Source organism: Vespula pensylvanica, chromosome 1 (genome assembly GCF_014466175.1).
Source record: "Vespula pensylvanica isolate Volc-1 chromosome 1, ASM1446617v1, whole genome shotgun sequence".
In the NCBI taxonomy this organism is placed as follows: domain Eukaryota; kingdom Metazoa; phylum Arthropoda; class Insecta; order Hymenoptera; family Vespidae; genus Vespula; species Vespula pensylvanica.
In genome coordinates this window covers 7,811,963-7,836,962 of record NC_057685.1, presented here as the reverse complement: position 1 = coordinate 7,836,962, position 25,000 = coordinate 7,811,963, and the positions used below count along the sequence as shown (strand labels likewise).

The 25,000-nt window shown below is 34.0% G+C and overlaps 1 protein-coding gene across 5 annotated transcripts in view; it reads left to right on the top strand.

Annotated features, from left to right (window-relative positions):
• LOC122631718 (prolyl 4-hydroxylase subunit alpha-2) overlaps nt 1-25,000 on the top strand; it is a 286,954-nt gene that overhangs the window by 124,476 nt on the left and 137,478 nt on the right. The window contains exon 2 of one of the 5 annotated variants that reach the window (XM_043817765.1): nt 408-496. The exons of 1 other annotated variant lie outside the window; for it this stretch is intronic. The gene's annotated coding sequence lies outside the window, so the exon portion shown is untranslated. Of the gene's footprint in view, nt 1-30; nt 225-393; nt 497-15,546; nt 15,568-25,000 lie in introns of those variants that run through there. 3 more of the 5 variants (XM_043817774.1, XM_043817747.1, XM_043817790.1) reach the window with 3 other exon arrangements.

Below are 25,000 nucleotides of genomic sequence, written 5' to 3'. Positions count from 1 at the left end.
AGAAAATAAAGAAAGAAGAAGAGTGGGAGCGTGAGTGTGCGAAGCGAGCGGGAAACGGCGAACCAATCAGAGAGTCGTTTGGTAGGCGGCGTGGTGGGGGTTGCGCTACGTGCTCGCAGAACAGTTGATAACCGAACGCGCTCGTCGCAGCATCCGTTCTTGGTTTCGCGCTCAGTCGACTGCCGGAGCTCGTGCGGCGTGCTTCTTTGTTCTTCTTAAGTAACGTAAGTAAAGTAAAATAGATCGTAAATAAAATCATTGAAAGAGATCGTTCACACGGGCCGAATGTCTCTCCATTCATTAATTAATTATTCGATCGAGTGATTTTTATTTATTAAATTAATTACCGGCAGACTATATATATATATGTATATATAAAATTTATAATACGAGTGAGAGAGAGAGAGAGAGAGAGGACACATTTTCGAGAAGCGAAGAGTGAAGTTTGACGTCTTCGCGAGTCTGCAATTCGAAAACTTCTTTCCCAGTTTCTTTGGTAAGTCTTTTTATTTATTCCTTTGTAATCGCTTATTTTGTTTATTCGTGACCGTTTTATTATCTTTCTCGATTTGTATTTAAAGATTTTTTATTTTCTATATTTCTTGTTATTATTTTTTTTATCTTTTACGTTTTCTGTTTGTCCTTCTTCTTCTTCTTCTTCTTTTTCTTCTTTATTATTTCTTTTTATCGTGCACGTGATAAGAACAGGAATGGGTTCGATCTTTCTTGTAAGGTTTTCGAGGTGCGCGTGTAACTCGGAAACCTGGGAGTTTAGTTTTATGGCGCGATTACGAGTTTCTATTTTCGTTCGTGTTGCGGTGGGTCGAGCGGAGTGACGTCGCCGCCGGCGTCACATCGACGTTTGGAGGATCGAAAACGTCTTCTTCGAATGAACATGCTTTTACTCTCTCTCTCTGTCTCTGTCTCTCTCGCTTCTATCTACTCTTTTTCTCGTGTTAAATGGTATACTCTTCGTCAGATAAGAATTACTCGTCGAAAGAACTAGAAGGATAGTTTGCCTTATCTTTTCCCTTAAGATTAACCGACGAACGTTATACTTTCAAGTTGAACGGAAAAAAAGTTACAAGTGTAACTTGATTTAATCGTATCAACGTTCTAGATTTATTATTCAAAAATATATTAATTATGATTTTAATCTTTCCTATCTATACAAGCGATTTATTTCTTCGTTATCAAGATTATATTTGTAATTATTATTTAATAATATATTATATTCGAAGTTATAGCGATATTATATATTATGACGAAATTATTATAGCGATAGAAAGTATAGAAAAATTGTTTGTATGCTTGTAACGCTTATTAAACGATTTGGCACGATTCGTATAACTTTGACGCCTAATTTGTGGAAAGAATTAAAAATTAACAAATTTTTCAATTTTCGATTAAGATTAGGACGCAATTTAAATGCAATTCAGACGCAATTCAGAAGCAACCCAGACGCAAAAAATGTAAACAACGCTAAGGCGAGTGTCTTCGACCACGTGTTCCATCGTGTTCCATTTACTACACATAAACAAATAATGTCCCAAAGTACCCTCTATTATACGTATATATTATCTAAAATTTACATATGATTCAATGTTGTTTATTCATGATCTCTAAAATGTCCTTCGGAAATTACCTTCACTTATTAATTCACATTACGACGTAAAAATTACAGAGTAAAAGAATCTAACCAACGATTTTAATATACTTTAATGATAGACAATTTTACAGAGGTCGTGAACGTTTCGGTAAATACGAAAAAAAAAAAAAGAAAGAAGATCTTAGAATTCGAGTTTTGTGTCGAACGATAAAACACGCGTGTAAAGGATAAAGTTAAACAATGTCGTCTTGATGAAAAGATTTCAACTGTACGAAAGTCCCATGGCCTTTAACCTGTTTGAAACGAGGAAGATTACTGAGGTCAGTGCACTAAAGGAGTCACCGGATAGAAGTTTAAAGTCGTCGTCGGAATTGGTAGCAGAAAGAGAGAGAGAGAGAGAGAGAGAGAGAGAGAGAGAGAGAGAGAGAGAGAGAGAGAGAGAAGTGTGTGTGTACGTTAATCACAGAAGGCCGACTTTCGGGCATTCGTGTTGGCGGTGATGGTGGTTGAATTACTTCTGGAATTCTCCTGGAACACGTATCTTCAAAGAAACGAGTTTGCGTTAACTCACTTACCATAATGTATTATGTCACTTAGGTTAAGTAACGGAAACAGGTAAATCGATCGACCAACCGACTTACCTGTAAGGAACGCATGAGATCAAAAGAAACGAATTGAAGAATATTATGAGAATTTAAATTTCTCACTACACTACGTGCGAAGTACATATATGTACATACTCTGTTTTATCGACAAACTTTTTAATTATTTCCACGTAAAATTAATCATGATTTTCAAATAGTACTTAATCTTTGTTTCCTTTTTATATTTAACTTATCATTATCTCGTTCTAACGTACGTATACCATGGCTGTTTTACAATTATTAATATTTCAAGGATATTAAATAGTTTATTTTTTCATTTCAAATTAAGTTTCGTTGGGTGCCTTACGAATATGCGATATGTATATATACGTATGATATATCGTATGTATGTCTGTTTTATAATTTCATAATTTTTTAAATAATATAAAAGACATGAGACGTGAGTATGAAATAAAATGGCATAATCCGATTAGATGTAGAAAATGGCAAAGGGTTAATACGTGAATCGTCGAGTTTCGAGGAGCTTTGGTGAGTTAGTTCAAAAGCTGGATTTTGACGTCCATAAAAAAAGAAAAAGAAAAAGCAAAAAAAAAAGGAAAAGAGAAAGAAAAAGGTTCTCACTTTCTGACAAAGCGAGTGTAACCAACGTATCTTTAGCGAACAACGGGGAACTTTGTTCAATAGTCCCTACGGATAGTAGTAGCTTGGTCCTCATTGTCTTCGAAAACAAGCATCTCTTCTCTGTTCGCGTATTAGGAGAACTGGAGCAAGAGATACGAGTTTGTTTAGTCGCTTCTTCGTACTCTTTTTCTCTCTCTTCCTTTCTTATTTTCTTTCTCTCGTCGACTTTTTCGATATTTATGTTACGTTTCGTATTCCTCTTTATGTCGGAGACGAAACTTTCTCGCTTTCCGCATTATACGTTTAAACGTCATCTTCTTGCAAGCAAAATAACGTTGACGGTTTATCGTCGATCATAATTCTTTCTTTGCAGAAGTTTCGATCAGTCGTTGTTTCCTTTCTCTCTCTCTCTCTCTCTCTCTCTCTCTCTCTCTCTCTCTCTCTCTCTCTCTCTCTCTCTCTCTCTCTCTTTCTCTTTTGTTCTTTTTTTTTTTAATTTTATCATTGTTTTTTTTCTTGTTCAACGTGTATCATTCGTGGACAGCGTAAAAAAAAGAAAAAACTCAATACGATCTCTAATCGCGTAAGCGTCGATCGAGTAGAGTTACGGTGTCACGAAGTGCTACTTGAGAATCTCTCGTGGGATTCGAGAGGAGAGCACTTTGAGGGTTAGTAAGTACTTTGCCAGTCTTCGACGGTGTCGCTCGCATTATAGGAAAGAAGCGAGTCGTCACTTAAACTGGTGTTAGGTTCGATTCGTCGTCATCTTGCTTTCTCACAAGCCTCGCCGATAAACGCGGACGTTGACCGAGTTAACGTGCTCGGTTTCGATCGTGCTTCCTTCGAGCATCTTTACGTAGTTTGCTAATAGAGAGAGCAGACTTTAATGTACTTACTTAACGTAGTCTACATTTCTATGTTATTTTATTTCCTTTAAACGAAAATCTCGTTGCTTTTTTATCTTCTTCTTTTCTTTTTCTTTTTTTCTCTCTTCTTTTTCTTTTTTTCTTTTCTTTTTCTTCTCCTCTTTTTTTTTTCGAATGAGCTAATTCGATCTGGCATGTATGCTTTTACGTTGTAAATGTATGTGTTGTGTGTCCTCAAAAATATGGTCTTGTTGGTACGGGAAAAAGTGACACTACACGATGTTGCGTGGTCGCCAGCAATCCAGTACTGTTCGAAATATTTTCCAAATATTTTTTCTTTCTTTTTTTTTTTATTTTTATTTCTTTTTCCTTTTTTTTTATTTTTACAGATATCCTATATTTTCCCGACGTGGAATATACTACAAGTTCAAAAGAATTCAACACTACTTGGTAATTTACATCGAATCGAATGCATACCGTTATTTACGTTTATAAGTTTCACCAAAATAATGTTACTATTTTTTCGTAAATCCCTTTCGTCCTACCCCCACCCACCATTGAGAAGAAATGTACTTTCTATGAATTCGGGAATCGTTCCATTTTCTCTGAGTAGTTCGATCTACGGTTACAATCGTACTCGTTGGTATAAACCTTGCGTTCGTTTACCTTCCTTGAAAACAACTTCTTCGAAGGAATAAACAACAAATAAATCTATTTTATATGTTATAGTCTTACCTCAATGTTCTTCTACAAAATATATAAAACTCTGATGGTCATAAAAGCGATATATAATATTTGCTTTGATTTCTTCTTTCATCCAGTACTGTTAACTTTTTTATTTGATTTATTTGAACATAAACTGACTTTTGTAGAAGTATATTTAAAAAATCTTTTATTTCTTGTATTACGTATTAAATAGAATTATATACCTATAGACAAATTTTTCTGTAACTATAAATGTAAGATATAATAAATTAAAAAAATGTCTTAACGAAAGAAAACAAGAAAAATTTTCGATGTATTTTCGATGTATTATCAATTTAGACGAAATTGAAAATGTTATAAAATTATCAACACCCTCAAAAGATACCAAATGAAATTTAATTTCAAATATAAATTGATATTATTTATTTTTAATTAATATTAAATAATTATGTAATTAATTAATTAATTGATTGATGGGTTGATTGATTGATTGATGGATGGATTGATTGATTGATGATAACTAAAAACCAATCTTAAAACGATCGCAACTAATTTATAATGAAAATAAAAATAATCAATCGATCAGACAAATATTAACAACTCATCATGATCTATAATAATTTTATCATATAATAGATCGAAGAAAAATAAAGGTCGAGAGCAAGTAAGTCTGTTCTAATACTTAATCAAATAGAGAAATGTAAACTTTCGAGATTCATAGAACGAGAAAAAAAAACGAATGTTTACGATTATGACAGGACATGGGTCGTTAACCCGTTCTCTGTGTATGTGTGTATGTAATTGACTACCGGTTACGTGCACGAGAGTTACCACTAGCTCGTTGTATAGAGAGTAAGTGAGAGAAAGAGAGATAGAGATAGACAGAGATAGAGATGGGCCGTTGTATCTTCTCGCGTGCAACCAGCTTCGTATTAGATTATCAGGGTAACCTTGAAAGAGATAGACTCACACATGCTCCGATCAAGCTATAAAGTTTTTTTTCTTCCTCTTTCTATTTCTTTTTTTTCTTTTCCTTGTTTTTTTTACCTCATTCCACTTGTGCATGTTCACTCAAGCTAGGTTTATTCGCTTTCGCCCACCTTTTACCACGAGCCTCCTCCATTCGACCTTATTTAATCGCTGTCGCAACGTTGGAAAATTGATTACGTCCTTCGACTATGCGTTAAGGATCCCTGTCCATGCATATGTATTTTAAAGGTGACACTTCGACGATATATCGTTTATCTATCGTTATATTTTTAATGATAAGTGTCGTAGATCGTTGATGCTTTTAAGAAAAAGAAATATTTTTTTTTTACATTTTTTAGAATAGATTTGCAGTTTTCTAATTTAGTTTTTAAGAACACAAAGAAAGACAGAATATTGGAAGCGAGCTATTATATTTCACGTAATATTATCACGATTGCGATTGCGTTTTGTCATTCTAATTAACAAATAAAATTAATATTCTAATATCGATTAGTTTCATATCAAAATTTTCTACGGATTTTTCTTCTTCGTTTCAAAAAGAATTATTAATGTCGTATGAATCCTCAAATCGATTTATGGCCCGAAATGTTTCTGAAATTTATAAAGATCTTAAACTTTTTTTTTTTTTTTTTACAAAAAATGTAACATCCTAGAAGTGAAGTTCGAACTTCATGTCGTTTAAAAAAGTTTTCGTTAGAACATTTTGTGAGAAGAAACGAAAAAGATAAAGACGAAGAAAGTAAGAAACTTTGGAGTCACCTTTGTTTAAATAGGAGGTGGATCGAGTGGTCGAAATAGTTCGCATTTTATTCTTTTATTTTCTGCGGAAGCTTCTTCACCGTATCGTTTTATTCGAGTTTGTTCTTCTTTGGCTTTAAAATGGCTCCACGTGTCTCGCACGTGCCGATCTTAGTTCTTCTCAACTCTCTCTCTCTCTCTCTCTCTCTCTCTCTCTCTCTCTCTCTCTCTCTCTCTCTCGCACGCTCTCTCTCTTTTTCTTTCTCTTTCTCAGACATCTCTTTATCTCTATCATTTTGGCACCAACCCTCCGGAATTTTCGTGGTACCGTTAAAATCTAACCGACTAGAAATCTCGAGCCTCTTAAAGTGAATCTCATTAGAGGGAGGGGGATGATGGTAGAGAAGGGGGAGGGTGAGGGTGAAAGGCGTTACTTAGTTTGCACTGTTCATTACGAGCGAGCATTGAATAATCCACGGACTTAAGCGAGTATTAATAAGTATACGGGAATAAATTGCTTAAGGGACTTGGGTTAGGTCTCTTTCTCTCTCTCTCTCTCTCTCTCTCTCTCTCTCTCTCTCTCTCTCTCTCTCTCTCTCTCACCTTATCTTCTTCCCTTGATTTAATTTCTAGTTTAACTCTTACCGCGAACGATGGTCCATTATCATGCAAAGCTGCTTTGTGTTGCTGATGAAATTATAGGAATTCTATGTTACGGCGATACTTCCTAATATTCTTGTCTAGACGGAGTTGTCAATTACGATACGATATTTTTCTATTGCGAAAAGTGTACTCTCGGAAACATTAAGATACATTGCTATCATTCATAGAGTTTTCACGAAGTTTATCTTCTTTTTCTTGCTAATCGTTATTCCTTTAGAAATATAATTGATATTATTATGCTTGTAAAATGAAAGGAGAAGAAAGTAAATTTTTTTTCTTCCTACCGTATTATATCAATTCTTTTCTAATCGTTTTAATTTCATTGGTTTTTAATACTAATCGTATGAATTATTTATTTTGATAGACATAAAATTTTTCATAAATTAGAGATGGACGACATCGATGCTAAGAATCAATTCAATTAAAGAGACGAAGAAATTTTGTTGGGTACACTAGAAACGTAAAAGCGTGCGAACAAACTTGATTACTTTTATCTGAAACTTTATTTCGCTTTTACGATGATGGTTTAATATCTACTCGATAATGATATAATTAATACTCGTGCCTTTTACGCGTACGTGATAATTTTCTTAGTCGAAAAATATATATTTGCGATACTTTAATTCAGAGAAAAAGATTTCTACTTTGAAATTTGACTTTCTAAACGAATGAAAATTTGTTTTGCTCTTGATACTCAATAAAATTTATTGACATTTTAACGCGTGTCTCCTATATGATCTTTCGAAACAGAACGAATGTTATATCACTATTTAATAACGTGTACGACGAGAATATTAAAATTTTAGTACTAACGAATACATCACACGTGAAAGATATATACGTATATAATAATTATAAACATCACTTATAAGTGGTAGAGCTTATTTTATTGAATGAATTAAAACAAATTAATTTATTTGTAATATTCATAATTATAGAATGATTTTAAATACAAAAGACATTTTCAGATTGGTGCGTTTTTTCTCTTTGAAACATAATTAATCGTTTATATTGTATAAGATAATGCACGATTAGACGAATTATTAGTTTTGATCGATAAATAATATCGAAAATTTTATTACTTCTTATCTAAATAAATTATACTAAAATTTGACCGAATGATTTAATGTTCAGATTAGTTTAATTAACAAGTAAAGGATGTTCGAAAACAAAGAGTTACACCTCCTATTATACATTTTCGAAGATTAAATTCCGTGCGTAATCCTTATAGAAAATCAATATGCCTAAAGAGTTCGCGTCGATCAGGCGACATACTGCATACGTCCTTGTTCTTATTTGATTTTAACTATCCACCAAATTTACGAGCACCCTTTCGCGCGAGTAGGAAGCCGATGAAGGGTGAAAGGGATGATTCGGGGCACGTGTAACGCACGCGACGAGAATAAACGATTGAATTGCTATTTCGTAGAGAATTTAAATGCGTTTTAACGTCTTACAAATTTTAGTCTTTTGCCGTGAAGACGAGATCGGATATGGCCATTACGAACAATCAAGCCCGCCAATTAATTTTCTTTTACTTTCTTTGCAATTTTTTTTTATATCTCATTTTGCCTTTTTTCTTTTTTTCTCTCTTTTTCTTTTTCTTTTCTTTCTTTTTTCTTTTTTCTTTAGTTTAGTTTTCACGTTGCAAAATTTAATATGGTCCTAAGTCACCCTGGATGGTTTTTCATGCGTAAAAACGTACGACGACGACGACGAGGACGACGACGATGACGACGACGACGACGACAAATCTACAAAGGGAGAAAACTCGTCTGACGAAGGTGAAAGGGCGTAAAAGAGGAGAGATGAAAGGCAACGCATGGAGGTTAAGCGTTTCTCTTATAATTTTACAGGGATAACTCTCCGACAAATATTCCGAGGACATTTTAATTAACGTGTTTGTGAAATGTATGCTTATAGGATGCTCTCCATAATTATGTTCCTTTTTTCTTTTTCCTTTTTTTTCTTTTTCCTTTTTTTTTTTTAAAAAACTAACATTATCGTCATTACTGTCATATTTGTTATAGATATATCTAATTTAACTAGTTTATATATAATTTGGATGTTGTCTTTTTATATTTTCTTGATTTTCTTCTCTCTCTTTCTAATTTTTAGAAAAAAACTGGAAGAATTAAATTTGTTATAATTATATATATATATTCAATTTAATTGGATTAATGTAGTATCAATTTTGTTTCTAAAATAACTTTTTAATGTCTCAGAACAAACATATAAAGAAATGATTCACTGTCACGTTTATTTATTACAGATATTTAACTTCGTTGAATTAATAAAGTTTCAATCTCGCTTTCAAAATTTTCTGTTTGTTTCCTTTCTTTTCGTTTTCTCTTTCGCACGAACATATGAAAGAATCGACTGTTACGATTATTACACATTGTATCTTGCAAAGTAAACTCGTCAATGCTAATTCTCAATTTTCAATTAATATTCGTGCATTTAATATTCGTACGTTTATCTGTACACGTACGAAATCTTTTAAAAATGAAAAAGAAAAAAGAATAGTTAAAAGAGATAAATGTAGATTAGAAAACGATTTGAAAAAAGGAAAAATGCTTTCTCGTATTTTTTCTTTTGGCTCGATATAGAACGAAAAAAATATTTTATTACCGTGGGTGAATGTATACGAAACGAATGGCACTTCCGTAAAAGCACTCTAACCGACTATTTCGCTGTATATTTCCGACAACGATGAGCGCTAAAAGCGCAGTCCATTAAAAGTTTTGTAATCTCTCACAACCGAAACGCGGACGAATACTCACTCGGTATTGCTAATTGACACCGTTGTCTATTAAGCACGAGCACGCATTATTCGCGACTAAGAGTTCCCCGACTCGACTCGACTCGACTCGACTCGATTCGACTCTACTCGACTAACGGCTAACAATCGAAATTATACCGATCGTATAATTGCTATCTAATTACCATACAACTACTATTACTACCATTGCTACCACCTTCTAATCGTTCACTAAGCTTCGTCATAATTATGACGTACATGTATAGATATCCATGTCCATTCATTATTTCTACGATCTAACATCCGTCACTTTGATTTCCAACAGTTAGTAATTTATTGATATATAACACCTGTTGCCAGGAAGTTACGTTTATAATTAACATTCGTAACGTAATTGTTCTCTAAAATATATAGAAACTTTGTTCGGATATATTACAGAATTTTTCAATGTTACTACGATATCGTTTAATACGATATTTGGTATTGTTAACAAGTATTCTTTTAATTATTCTGACTTTATTAATTCATAATTGATCATTAAAATGATTTAATTGGAATAATCATTAATATTCACATGTCGTGTTCATATTTCGTGTATATTCTTATGCGTCAGAACATATATGACATATACATCATGCACACATATGATGAAGATAATTTATAATAATAAAAGAAAAAAAAATGTCTCATCTCAAATGGTTTTTTCCAATTCTCCAAAAATGTCCTTTTTCAAAAGTTCGACACATGACAACCGATCGATAGATTTCATTCGTATTAAAATAATATAATATATAAGTATTCGCTAATTACTTTGGACAAAACGTTTAATAAAATCTTGCTTTCTGTCGGAAATTTATGTACTAGTTATTATATGTGTCAATTGTATTTATTATTCTCTATTTGTCGCGAAACGAATGTGTACCGATGTCGTATCTAACACGGAACACTGTGATATATCATATAAATATGAGATACTGAAAAGTGTGAATTCATAGTCTACTAAACTATTTACTCTAACGTATACGAATCCGATTGTTATGTACGTGTGATAGAGGTATAAACTACACAAGTGTGTGTATATATATCAAAACGATAGGAGTATAGTGAAAACAGTGTTTCCTGGTGGCACTTGTAGTTCATATTATGTTCATACCTGTCGTTGAAGTCGTACACGCTTCAGTTAAAAGTGATGAAGTTATAAAAACGAGCTTCTCAATTCTTAAAAATATTTGATCTCTCTATACGTAAGCTTTCCTTTTAATTTTTCATTTGGTACCGAGTAAAAAGGAGTTCTAATTTCGAGAGAGAATACTAGAGAGATGCTTTTATCCTAAGAGTTCGCGCAAATTTTGAAATCCTCAAAGCTCGCTCCCCCTCGAAAGAATATTGGCCAGGGATAGCTTGTTGCGAGAAAAGACGGATACTTGCTATACCTACAACGAAGACGAAGTACTATCGTCTAGTACTCTATTCAGTTTTCCACTACACTATCGGTCTTCTTTCCTCTCCTCCGTCTCTCCGCTCTCTTCAAATGGCGTGTCCGTGTCGTTCATTCTCTCGCTGGTAACATCTCTTATTTTGCATTTAAAACGAAAATTAAGCGCAGTTCGCTGACAGAGGAGAGGACGCTTTTCATTACACTCGCACGGCAACACCTGGCTGAACTTAAGGGATTTTTTAAAATCTTTTTTTTCGTCCATTTTCTCTCTCTCTCTCTCTCTCTCTTATTGTTTAAATAATTAAAATAAATTTTCAGGACACAAAAAAGAGAAAAAAAAAGGAAAAGAAGTAAAAAAATATTTATTAGATTTTCTATGAATTATTACCAAATACAAAAAAGAAAAAAATATTCTGCAAATTGAATACATGTACGTTGATTAATTTTGAGAGCTATCGATATAAAATTCTTTAACTGGATCGTTGCAGTTTTACAGTGCGTTCGAACGATTTATGAAATAAAGGGGTTTTGAATTTATCGTTTTGTTTCGTACCAATCTAGAGTTTTATCGATCTTCTCGTGCATTTTCAATATAATGAAGCAACAGTCGTTTTATTGGTCGTTCGACGGAAACGAGTGTAAATCTCGACGTTCTCGCCGATAAATTTGTCTACTCGCGATAATCACTATCGTGATATTTTCCAAGTTAAACGAAGGAAGCGTTATTTTAATTAGTGACGTGGCACGCGTTTTTTAGCTCCTTCTTTTTTTTTCTCTACAAAAGGTAAAGATAAGCTCGAAAAGAGAGGAAGTTGGAAAAAATTCGAGGAGCTTATGAACGTAAATACAGGATGAGTTGTTCGAATCTCATATAATAAAGCGTAGGATTCATTAAAAAATTGAAGTAACTCTCGATGTAGTCGCGTTTTAAACATTTTCACGAAACGTTGAGAAAAAAATATATATATATATATGTATATGTAGGTACTTACTTATTAAGAAAAAAAATGAGAGAAAAAGAGAAAAAAAGTAAGAGGAAACGAGAGGAAAAACAAAGTTGTCCTCGCTTTTGTTAGGATCGTTGTGGCCGAGTAATGAATGGGACGAGCCTTAATCAGCGGCAAAAGACCGTCGGACACTTGCTTGCTCGACGGATACAGCCTTTCATGCTTTATCATTAGTCTCTCCGTCTGAGGTTTAGGGTTGCTTTTAATGAGACGTGCCAGAGTTCGTTCTTGATATTCACACAACGATGTTCTTAAGTATGTGAATTATTATTTCTCTGGAAAAGAGGAATTTTCTCTCTCTTCGTCTCTCTCTCTCTCTCTCTCTCTCTCTCTCTCTCTCTCTCTCTCTCTCTCTCTTTCTCTCTCTGTTTCTGTCTGTCTGCTTTTTCGCATGTTTATATATATATATATGTATGTATGTATGTATGTATGTATGTATGTATGTATGTATGTATATACGTCTTTATCCACCGTTTCGACCTGATTCCTATTATTCACACGAAATCGTATTGTTTTATTATTGTGTTTGTAAGTAACTACGAACCGTTTGATATTTTAATAATAAGCGAAAGAATAATGTCAACTCGAATAATTATCTATATGGATTTCTTTTTCTTTTTCTTTTAAAAATTCTGCAAATTGATTTTTTGTCAAATGTTGTTCGGTTGATACATTTATTACAATTATGACGTATAGGAATATTGCGATTTAATAAGTGGAACAAAGAAATTGATAATATAAATGTTTCTTTAGGCTTGGGTATCTTGAAACTATTAGAAAAATCGCTTATTAATTTTAATAAAGTTCTCAACGAAGAAGTCATTTTGGGATCGAAGAAATGCGAAAGAAAAACGTTATATGTATATATGTATATAAAAAAGAAAATATGAAAAAATGAAAAAGTATCCCAACTCGTTGAAATTCTATCTAAAATTTATTACCTTCATTTGTAATATGTGAATACTGAGAAAGGGATAGAGGGACCAACAACTTCAACGATCAAAAGCAACTTGCGGGAAATTAATGCGAGCGATCGGAAGTTTAATCGGATCGAAAATGTGTTCCCGAGTCGGTGCCTTTCGACGTTTCCCCTCCTATGTATTTATACGATCTAGACTCTGGAATATGCGTACATATACATACATACATACATACATACATACATACATGCATACATGCATACATGCATACATGCATACATGCATACATGCATACATACATACATACGTTCATACGTTCATGCGTTCATACGTACATACGTTCATACGTACATACGTACATACGTACATACGTACATACGTACATACGTACATACGTACATACATACATATATAAATAAATACATATGTATAGACGTCACACGAATAGTTGACGGTGGTTGTTACACAGTAGAGATATAGAAAGCGAGCATCACTCGGCACGTTGTAAACTCGAGTGACGTGGTTTTGAAACGTAACTCCCACCCAATCTTCTCTTTCCCGTCTTTCGTTGGAATTCGCAGCATCCTTCGTTCTGTCTCGTTCGGTTTGGGATGACTCCCAAGAGATAGAGAGAGTGAGAAAGAGAGACAGACAGAGAGAAAGAGAGAAAGAGAGAGGGAGACATGAGATAGGCTCTGCGAGCACTCGAGCAGGAATTCGATACTGCGAGTGCTTGAAATCGCAACGCACATCATCCTGTCTTCTCCTTTCTATTTATCTTCTCATGTTTTTTCTTTCTCTTTTTAAGATATGTGTGTGTGTGTGTGTGTCTGGATGTGTGTATATGTGTAGTGTGTGTATATGTGGATGTGTGTGTGATGTGTGTCCCTCCATTTGTAGAGATGAAGCAAGTTGTCTCTTTTCCAAAGATATTTCTTTCACGAGCTTTTTAAAGCTCCCCGATTGTCTCCATTCGTGGACTTACGAAGTTTTCTCTTTTTGTTCCTCCCCTTTTTTTCTTATTTTTATTTATTCACTTTTTTTTCTTTTCGAAACTCCTTAAGACCTTAAAAGATCGAGGATTTTTGAGAGAATGAATTCGACGCTTAGAAGGATTCAAAAAAAGAGAAAATTAGGATTTCCGACAATCGTACTTTTTCGTTTCTTTTCTTTTCTTCTTCTTATTCAGTTCGTAAGATATAAAACTTTTGAGAAAACCATGAGAAAGACTTGTTTATAAGCGTTTGTATGATTTGCAGAAAAAACGAAGGGAAAAGAGAGAAAGAAAGAGTTAGGATGCGACGAGGCGAATATTCGCGAGTGGGAAACACTTTTGATCGATGATGTTTCTTGAAGTTTCAGAAAGTATGGAATAAAGAATTGAATGTGTACGCGAGCGCGTGCAAAAGGAAGAAACAACTTTCGAATGTATTCGACTATAGAATCCGGTCAAATATCATCGAGGATTTCTATACATTCTATTGCGAGGAAAACGTTGTAATAATAATAATTATTATTGTTATAATAATAATAATAATAATTACATAATAACAATAATTACTATTAATATATATTAATAATTATTATTCATCATAATAATTATATATAATCGGATGAACCAAACAATGATTTTACAATCGTCTGTATTTAAACATCAACTGCGTCGGACAAAAAATCAAAAAACAATATCCATATACAACTTTGTAGTTTGATCGTCGTGAGAGATGATAAAAAAAAAGAATGCGTTTGATACGATCAATGTTCCATACCACCAGCACCCCGATCGATCGAATTTTAACAAAGGATGGACGCAATGGGAGATAGAATCTCCCGCGTGTCTCTTTCTCCCTTGAATTGAAAGCAAATTAAATTGGAGTGTGCGATTACAAAACAATCATTCTTAATTAGACACGAGCGAAATACTTCAAAGGACACAATGGGCATCGAAAGCCGAACGGGATTCCGGTCGGTCCATCCAGTACGAACAAATTAATCGAGCCTTCCGTTTCAACTCTATGACGCATACATAACATCTAGTCACATCTCTATCTAATGCTTTTCTTTTTTTCAAATACATACGCTACTAACCCATACATAAATCCACACATAAACCCAGACGTTCTCGTTTTGTGGACTAGTTATTCTCTATGCTGTGCACGTTGTTCACATGCTCGTTTATATTTATCCATTTGCAATCATATACGCATCCTATACGATCCACTTATCCACAAAACACGGGAATATTCGTAGTATTTACATCGGTACGATCGTGCATACATGGACGGGATAGTTTTAAAGGCGTTTTCATAAATATATGTATCGTATATGCATATTAGCCCTATGATATAGCTAGCTTTACAACTGGAAACGGTTTGGTGGTAATCCTAAATGATATTATATAGTCCAAGGATAATAATCATTTTCATGGTAAATGAAAATACGCGTTTGACTCGGTCCGCATAGTTATTCGACTCGGTTGTAGTTAGAATTTCCATTCGTGTAAACATCACTTTGTCTAACGTTAAGAATTAAAGGATCTCCAAGAGAATACGAGGGGAATTATTGCTGATTGTTGCAGGTGCCGGTGATGTTCGAGATGGTTGTAACAGACTATAGGGCACGTAATACCTGACAGAAACATAACGTAGGTGTATTACTATTACCGCGACGCGAACACTAGTATACCTATTCCTTGTAATAACCACACTCTGCGAAGTCAGACTTGTTATTTCAGCGATGCGACAAGCACTAAACGTACACCCGATTTTCCTCCTATCTAGATCGTCATGTTCTACTCCGTTAGAACATATTTGTTACGTCTTCGTACGTTTCAATAGTGTTATGAATTTTCGATTTGTTCGAAGGATATTATTTTTGATTGATTGAAACGTCTTCTCATATATCTGTATATTCGATCAATACGCATACGAATGATTGTTTATTTTATTTTATTTATTTATTTATTTATTATTTTTTTTATAGATACTTTAGACAATGATTTTTGTGATGATATGATCAATACTGGACTCATATAAAACTTTGAAATTCTCATCGAGGGGTATGAAGGATATTCAGAAATGAAAAACAAATATTGAAAACGAATTAAATTTGATAATAGTAAAAACGAAATGAAAAGATCGAACACATATACGCACACAGTCATATAAATAAAAAGATAAAAAGTAATAACTTAACCATTAATCTCTACGAATACTAACGCGTTAAATTTTTTTCTATCACTCGAACTACGTTAAGCGATCTCTGGTCTCAATAATTTGATTTCTTTTAACTCTTAGATCGCACGCAACAATCAGCAGTGGTATGCCTTTGTGTTCGCAGTAATAATTACGAAACCGTTCCTTCTCATTCATAAAGGTGTGAAGGTAATTGTCTCGTGACTCAGAAGTTTAACGATTCGTGGGACACTAGAAAAGTTCGAGTAATGGGCTAATTAACAGAGAAAGGGTGTGTCCTTGGAATGACCGATAAGATTACACTCCGAGAAAATGAATTTCTACGAATGAATTAGTCGTCGTGATGTGTTCGATTTACCTAATCTCACGATACTGACGATTAATCTTTTTCACGAAATATTTAACATAATTGCTGGTTAACGTTCGTTATGACAAAAATTATTTTTTAAGAAGAACTTTCTTTGCCACCGCACTTATCTAATTATGGTTCTACTTTTTTTCTTTTCTTTTTATTTTATTTATTTATTTTTTTTTTCTTCTTTCATTTTTAATATTAACACCCGGAATTATACGAGTATGCGAAATTTTGAGAAATGAAAAGTCTTCATCTCATGAAATACTTATTCGTTGCATAGTGAAAACTAAAAGCACGGACGGAGAGGAATGCGCCCACGCGTACACACATATACGCGTGTATAAATATCACACAGATACATGTCATTGTAAAGTGTAACGGAGGAACGAGTAAAAGTACGGAAAAATGAGGATGAAAAACGTGATATTTCTGGGCAACCTTCTTTCTCTCACTTTCTCTCTCCCTCCCTCCCTCCCTCCCTCCCTCTCTCTCTCTCTCTCTCCCCCTCTCTCTCTCTCTCTCTCTCTCTCTCTCTCTCTCATTGCATATTCAATGCGATAGCACGTACTCACGTGTGTATCTGACGCAGTAACGAATAAAAAGAAGAAACGAGAAAGAGAGAGAGAGAGATGCACACTGTCCGTTTCTTTCTGACGTACGATCCTAGAAACAAGGGGGTCGTAGAAGCAAAAGGGTGGGGATGATTCAGGAAACTGGCACTATGGAAGTACCGCGAGAAGGCGGAAAGTGAGATTAAACGACGATGAAGTGGATACCTGGACCTTTTCTTTTTTTTTTCGTTTTTCGTCGAGGGAAATTGAAGAACCTCCGACTGTCGACTCTGGCGAATTTTTATTTCGAAACGAGAGCACTACGTTCGTATATATACGCCGTCCTTTCTGCTTTATATGTACTTATGCGTGTTTGTGCGCGCCTATATACGCGCGTGTAATTGTGTGTGTATATTATGTGTGTGTAGCAGTAGTACCGGAAGAAATCTTTTTGTAAAGAGGCTTAGTGGAAACGTATATATCCTGGAAATTTTTACTAATTTCGTTCGCCTCGATGTTATATTATTTTCTTTCTTTTATTTTTCTCTCTTTCTTTCTTTTCTTCTTTTTTCTCTTTTTTCTCCCTCTCCTTCCCCTTCTCCCCTTTTTAATGGTACAAAGCGCTCGGATTTGATAGCTCTTGAAATGTGCAGAATCTCCGCTAGGTCGAAAAGAGGATGAGAGAGGAAGTGGATATATCGTGGAAAAATGGTGATTTTTGTTAATCCTCTTTCGGCGAAGGAGAAATTCATTTCATGAAAACAACGAGCAGTCTATGGATAAATCGTTTTGCAAATTGTTTTTCTCTCTTGCTTTTTCATTCTCTCTCTCTCTCTCTCTCTCTCTCTCTCTCTCTCTCTCTCTCTCTCTCTCTCTCTCTCTCTCTCTCTCTCTCTCTCTCTCTCTCTCTCACTCTCTCACACATACACACTGTCCATTCTTTCTGTTGATTTTAAACGACGGTCTTTAGAACGATTACAGAGACGGATAAGTTTGATGAAGTTGCGGGAACTCGCTAAATTCAGTAGCGCGATCTTCAATTCATTGTCTTTTAAAGCACGGCCTGTTACTTTAAAGAGAAGAAAAGCGGGCAAATCGAATAATTGTGAAATTCATGAGGGAGCGCGCGAGCGCGCTCGCCTCTGCTCTTACCCCGCACCTTCCGCCTACCGCCCCCATTGAAAAGAGCAAGAGAGAAATAGAGAAAAGTCTTTCTTCTCTCGTGTGTTCCTCTCAAGTCGTTCCTCTTGGCCGTCGCCAGAAGGGAAAGTCAGCGAGAAGTACTTCCTTACCTCTTAAGCCATTTAACTACTGATCGTATATTCGAATTCTTGAATCAGGCGTATTGCGTTTTCCCGCCATTGTGTTTTCTCTATTCGCTTATTTTTCCTTTTTTTTTTCCTTTCCTGTTCTCTTTTCAAAAACCGAATACTTTTTCTATTCTCATCGAAACCTTATTTAAATAATAATCGCACGACGAGTCACAACGATAATCGTACATATAAAATGACGTCCAGTAATAGATAGGTAATCGATAAAATTTAGTATGATTATTAATTCTTGATGAAATAATATGATAATATTGTTATCGGGATATTTTCATTGTTTCTTGAAAATCCTCGTCAAATTTCTCATAGGAGTTCAACCTTCTGGAAATATAATGAGGAGAGAAAGGTATATTCATAAAGCGTACAAATCTGACAGAACGTGTTAATTTGTTTTTCTTTAAGTGGGGAACAATTGATAAGTTGATATCGTTATCGCACGTTTATTAACATTTGACACATTGTATTATAAAATTTTATTGCAAAATTCACGCATGTGTGGTTTAATATTAAACTCTCTCGATGTGTATTGTTCGCGGTATATCGGTATTAATTGTTCTCTTGACGTAACGATAAAAGAAGAGAAAAACAAAAGGGAAAGAGAGAGAGAGAGAGAGAGAGGGAGAGTGAAAGAAAAAATAAATTTCACAAAGTTTATAAAAATCATATCCAATAGAAAATGTTGCTTTTTGGTAGAATTCGTTAATTTGCGTAGGTTTTAGCAATGGAACATAGGATGAGAGAGAAAGAGAGGAGAGGCCTTTGGCAAGAAGATGAGGTTTATGGGAGAATTTCCCCTCCTCTTCGCAAGAGACACAAAGCAGGGCTTTAGTGTAACGACGCCGTAGCAATGGCGCTACAGTTACATACCTTCCTGTACTCGCTCGAATTAATCGCGGTAATCGCCGGTAGAAGGGAGTCGAAATTTCCATAATTCTCACAATTCGTTTCTCCGCTGGCCCTACTACCTCTGATGCTACGAGCTAGAAGTATGAAAGAGAAAGAGAAAGATGGACAGACACAGAGAGGAAGAGAAAGAGAGAGAGAGAGAGAGAGAGAGAGAGAGAGAGAGAGAGAGAGATACAAAAAGAGACTGAGAGAGGGGGAGAGAGAGAGAGAGAGAGAGAGAGAAAGAGACATAGAAAGAGACAGAGAGAAAGACAGCAATGGTGAGCACATCGTGATGGGAGAGGTATTCGCCTCTCGGCTCTCTTTCATCTCCAGTTTCGTGGCAAAATGCAAATGGTCGGTCGCATTGTTCCGAACATAGAACGAGCATGGACTACTGCTGCTGCTGTACTGCTGCTGGCTTGAACGTAGTCTGAAATATCGAAATATCATCCTTTCTTTCGATTTTATCTCCTCTCTCTCTCTCTCTCTCTCTCTCTCTCTCTCTCTCTCTCTCTCTCATACCAACTCTTTTGAACTCAGGTATCTTTTGTTTTCATGAATTTTCACGATCGAAGCATAACTAATCCTTTTGTACGTACAATAATCGAAAACTTTTGTATATTCCTTTTTTTTAATTATTATTTTCCTATCGTATATATTTTTTTCATATACACACACACACACACACATACACACACACACATATTCTTATTTGATTATTTTCATATTATTGCGTATATTTTTCCATTTTTTTCTTTTTTTCGTACTCTCAATCGAAGAGTGCGAAAGGAAAGAGAGAAGAGAGACCGGGGCTAATATCGTTCGAAGATGGTTCTAATAAAGATGAAGGTTGGAAAGAGAAAGGGTGGGAGGGTAGGGGGCTGTTTTCGATTGGACTTCGCCGTATAGGAATTACGTGTGAAAAATGGCCTTGGCAGATCGTTGTTAATAACCAGCGGCAGCACTAAAATCAGATTTAACGCATTCCGTAAGCACCTAAATCAAGAGGGATTTCTGCTGCAAGAGCCTGGGGGACGTCGATGGCCCGGCATCACCAACAGCACCAACAGCACCAACAGCTTTCGAGGGGTTACCTTCGCGCTCTCGAGCCCTTCACTCGCTATTCGTTAATAGAGATATCGGTGTGTTTAAACGTGGTCGTGGTATATATACGTTTACATCGGGTGATTCGACCTGTGTTATATATCCTCTAAATATTTTTTTTTTCTTTTTTTTTTCTTTTTTTTTTAGAAATAAATTGTCATTCTTATATGAAAAAAAAATCGTGTATCGCACGTATCTCGCTTCGTAAAAAATAAATAAATAAATAATTAAACGAAGCTTGCGACGACCGATTAAATCGATAATTCTTTGTTTGATATTAATTTTGAAACAATATATTTATATTTATGTATTTATAGATTCACAAATACGTATATCGAATATTTCGATATTTCTTATTCGATTTTTATTTCCCGTATTTATTTCTTAACGATGAGAAAATTCTTTTCGTCAAAGTACGCTTTTAAAATTGTTTAACATTGCAAGTAGATACGAGGTTACAAGTAGATACATATACAATATCGCGAAAACGCGAGATTGATTATCGATATTGGCATATCGATGCATTACCAGGATGAGTGAGACGAGAGATTTTCATCGGCGAAGTTCACCGAATGAAATTTATTGCAAAATTGAATGGCACAGTCAGAGCCATGTTTGCTTTTTATTCTCTCTTTTTTTTTTTTTTGTGGGAGAAACGCGTCAAAGGTTTTGGCATTAAAACATTGTTCGAATTTTCTCCGAACGAATTATATCCCAGGAAAAACGCCATAGTTATCGCATTATTTTACGTTTATTTATTTATTTATTTATTTATTTATTTTTCTTTTTCTTTAGTTTTTACTTTTTCCTATTAAACATTTTTTTACTATATATATATTATGTCTATATATATATATAATATATATGTGTATATATGTGTGTGTATATATATATAAAGGATGTATTGAAATATTCTCGTTATACTCGTCTTCTGTTTCTCCGTTAAAATTACCTTCGCTCAAGGCAAGAAGTTCTCTTTGTGCTATCATCTCTCGTCGACTAGAGAAGTAAATAGACCTTTTCTTTTTCGACTACTATTGATTCCCTACCTCTTTCTATAGAAAATACGTAAGACAAAAGAATGCCAATGAAAATGGTATTGAAACTTTTTGGTTTAGGTAAAATATTGTGTTTTTTTAATAATCACAATTTTTTAATTAATCATTGTTCTTTAATTATTGATCAAATTCAAAAGAACATCGATTAATGCTTGCTTTCGATTGACCTATGAACGAGTTAAATCGACATTTTTGCTATTTGATTTTCAAACAATTTGTATTAACGGTTGAATTAATTTCTCGTGTCGAACGTGTTGTTTATATTCTTCATCAATGATTTATTGTATATATATATATATATATATATATATATATATATATATATATATTCCTTTGAATAGCACGTGCTTTATATCTCAGCGAATTTTATTCAATTAAGTTAGAATCAAAGGAAAAATTTGTGTTGATTTCAATTTGTGTTTGATCAGATTTTTCGTTTGCCCTTCCGACTTTTGGTTATCGAAATATTTTTCTCTCTCTTTTTACTTCACTATTTCTCTATTTCTCTCTTTCTCTCTTTTGATTCTCTGTCCTTTCTCTTTTCTCTGCTATTTTTTCTTTTTTCTTTTAATTCGTCGTCGACAGAGTCGTACTATCCATCCTCGCTTTTTTTTTTTACGAGCTATTCACCTTTTGTTTCCCTGCCAGTGTTACTTCCGGTCAAAGCGCAACGAGCCTTTGTCGTATCGCCATTGCCGGTATGTGTATGTATGTCTCTAGAACTTTTGTTTTTGTCAATAGTGTCATCGATTCCACGCCCTCATTCTTCTTTGCCACGATTCTATTACTTCTGTAATCCGTCCTTGGGAAAAAAGAAACAAAAAAAAAATTGGCAACGTTTCGATTAATTGTTCATTCGTTTTAACTATCTTTTACTATCAGTTTTATGATTAAGTTTTTTAAGGAATATTAATTACCTTTGTGAACATTTTCAATGTAAGGTAAAACAGAGAGAGAGAGAGAGAGAGAGAGAGAGAGAGAGAGAGAGAGAGAGAGAGAGAGAGAGAGAGAGAGAGAGAGAGAGAGAGAGAGAGTTGAGGAAGAAATTTTCTCTTCTCAACTATCATTAGAAACTTTCTTGAAGTAAAAGTTCGTCGCGTTAATAAACGATAAATTGAATAAATGATATGGTACTCGTTGTAACATCTCATTTTACAATAAATTTTTTTTTTAAGCGAATTTGTACGAACGAAAATATTTCACCGCATTTAAAACATCTCGGATTAAAAAATAGTAGACATATTTTTTGTTTTTTTTTTAAATAACTTTTTAAAAGAAAGTTGTAGTAACGTTCGATTTTACGATACGGCTGTCGTAACTTTCTCACTTTGTTTATCGTTAAGGAACCGAAGAAAAAAAAATTGAAAAAAGGAAACAATAAGATACAATACGTAGAGACAAGTGTTCGTCCTTTATATGTAAAAGTCGTCAAAATATTTTCAAACTGTAGTAATACCAACTTGTTCGTTTTCATTTTTATGGAAAAGAGAATATAGAGGAAAAGTGAGAGAGAAAAAGAGAGAGAAAGAGAGAGAGAGAGAGAGAGAGAGAGAGAGAGAGAGAGAGAGAGAGAGAGAGAGAGAGAGAGAGAGAAGGAAAGAATTTTGTCGAGAAGTTTTCCAATATTTCGCTGGTTTCCTACCAAGTAATAAGAAATGCTGCGTTGGCTGAGAAACGAAATGTACATACGGTACTACCAGTGGTGTCGCTTCGTGTAAAAACGTACAAGGAATCCCATCTGCGGCTCCGAAGATCTCTCCAATGTACGCATGATATCGTCTAGATGTGTACGTGTGTGTCTACGTGTGTGTGCGCGCGCACGGGTGTGTGTGTAATAAAATACGTATATTTACTATATTCAATTGTATGCATATATAACGTGTGTGTTTGTGAAGGGATAAATTATAAAACGTGATAAGTTTGGATCATTCTGTTATTAGTGAATCGATAAAAAATTTTTTTTTATATAATACGGTTCAAAAAAACTTTAAGACGATCGTTATGAATTGTCATAATCATTTATAAGAATTTATATTGTTTTAATCATCTAAACAAATTGTCAATATTCTTGTCCTCTTTTTTTTTTTGGTGGAGTTTTCAAGATCACCTTTAGTTTTTTGTCTTTTATATAAATAAAGATATAATTTTTTTATATCTATATTTTAGCAGATACCGAGATGAATTCGAGGAATCTTTTTTTCCGCTTGAATGAAAGAGAACATTGAAAAAAAATATTGTTTACCTTAATTTAAACCATATTCAAAATGAATGAATGAATCATATACTCGTACGCGGTAGATAAATGACGTTTATAAAATTTTCCTTCGATCCGCTAACAACGAAATAATTTAAACTGATCACGTTTCCGATGTACAATATAAATCATACATCACGTTTGTATATTTTTTTGTATATTTTATTTTACATTATTTTATTTTTGATGATTATTTTTTAATTATTTCCCTTCCTCTTGTTATTTTATGCATATCATATTATATAGTTTGTAGTATGCATACAGTGCTTTATATATATGTTCTTCAGTGTATGTATATATACTCTATGTACCATATAGAAGCGTACAAATTTGCTTTATTTCTCTTCCAAAAGTATTTACGTCGACAACATTGCTCGTTGAACAACCGTACATTTCGGATCCTGAAATTTCAGTGAGATCTCGGAGAACTCTTTTATCCAAAACCCTTGAATCGGACAACGATTTACAGTCCACCGACTGAATTTACAACAATGTCCTACGCTCGAGGGTTGAATTCTGATTCTTAACTACCATAAAACTTTTTTCGTATAAAATACGTGTACAGTTTTTATAATAAAAAATTAAAATATAGAGTAAAGAAATATAATAAAATCTTTGAACGACTACAGTATTATTTTGTTCTAATCGATCAACTTGAACAGAGTAAAAATTTTTAATGCTTGTAATTCTTAATAATTCAACAAAAGAATATTTACATTGATATTAAGTAGTTTCAAAATTATAATAAAAAACTCTTTAAAATAAAAATTCTCTTGCCTCTTGCGTATACAATAATATATTTGAAATGACATACAATTTACAAAGTATTTCATTCGAATTTTCTCACTTGTTAATTTACTTAATGATATTTTTTTTTTTTCATTTATATTCTACACATTTTTAATTATTATAATTAAATGTATTTACATTATATTCTACATTAGGGTTTAATGTAGCAAATCCAAATAGAATGTTACATATGTATTTCGTTGGGGTTTTAAAAACTTCTTGTATTTTATTTACCCAACGTCTGTGTTTGTCATAATGGTTTTGTACATACTATAGGAATGTAGGTCCTTGAACTTAGAGTCAACCAAAAGTAACTACGTGACGAGAGAGATTCGTTGCAATACAATGCTATACTTTCTCTCATTATTGCCACATTAATGTCGTCGCACGTACTGACTCATCCTATCACCGTTTCTTTGATCTTTTCCTTTATTAGAGAAGAGGTACAAAAATCTTTGAGATTATTTCAAAATGAAAAAAAAATGGATCGATACTTTCTCTCTCTTATCCTCTTTTCCTCTCTCTCTCTCTCTCTCTCTCTCTCTCTCTCTCTCTC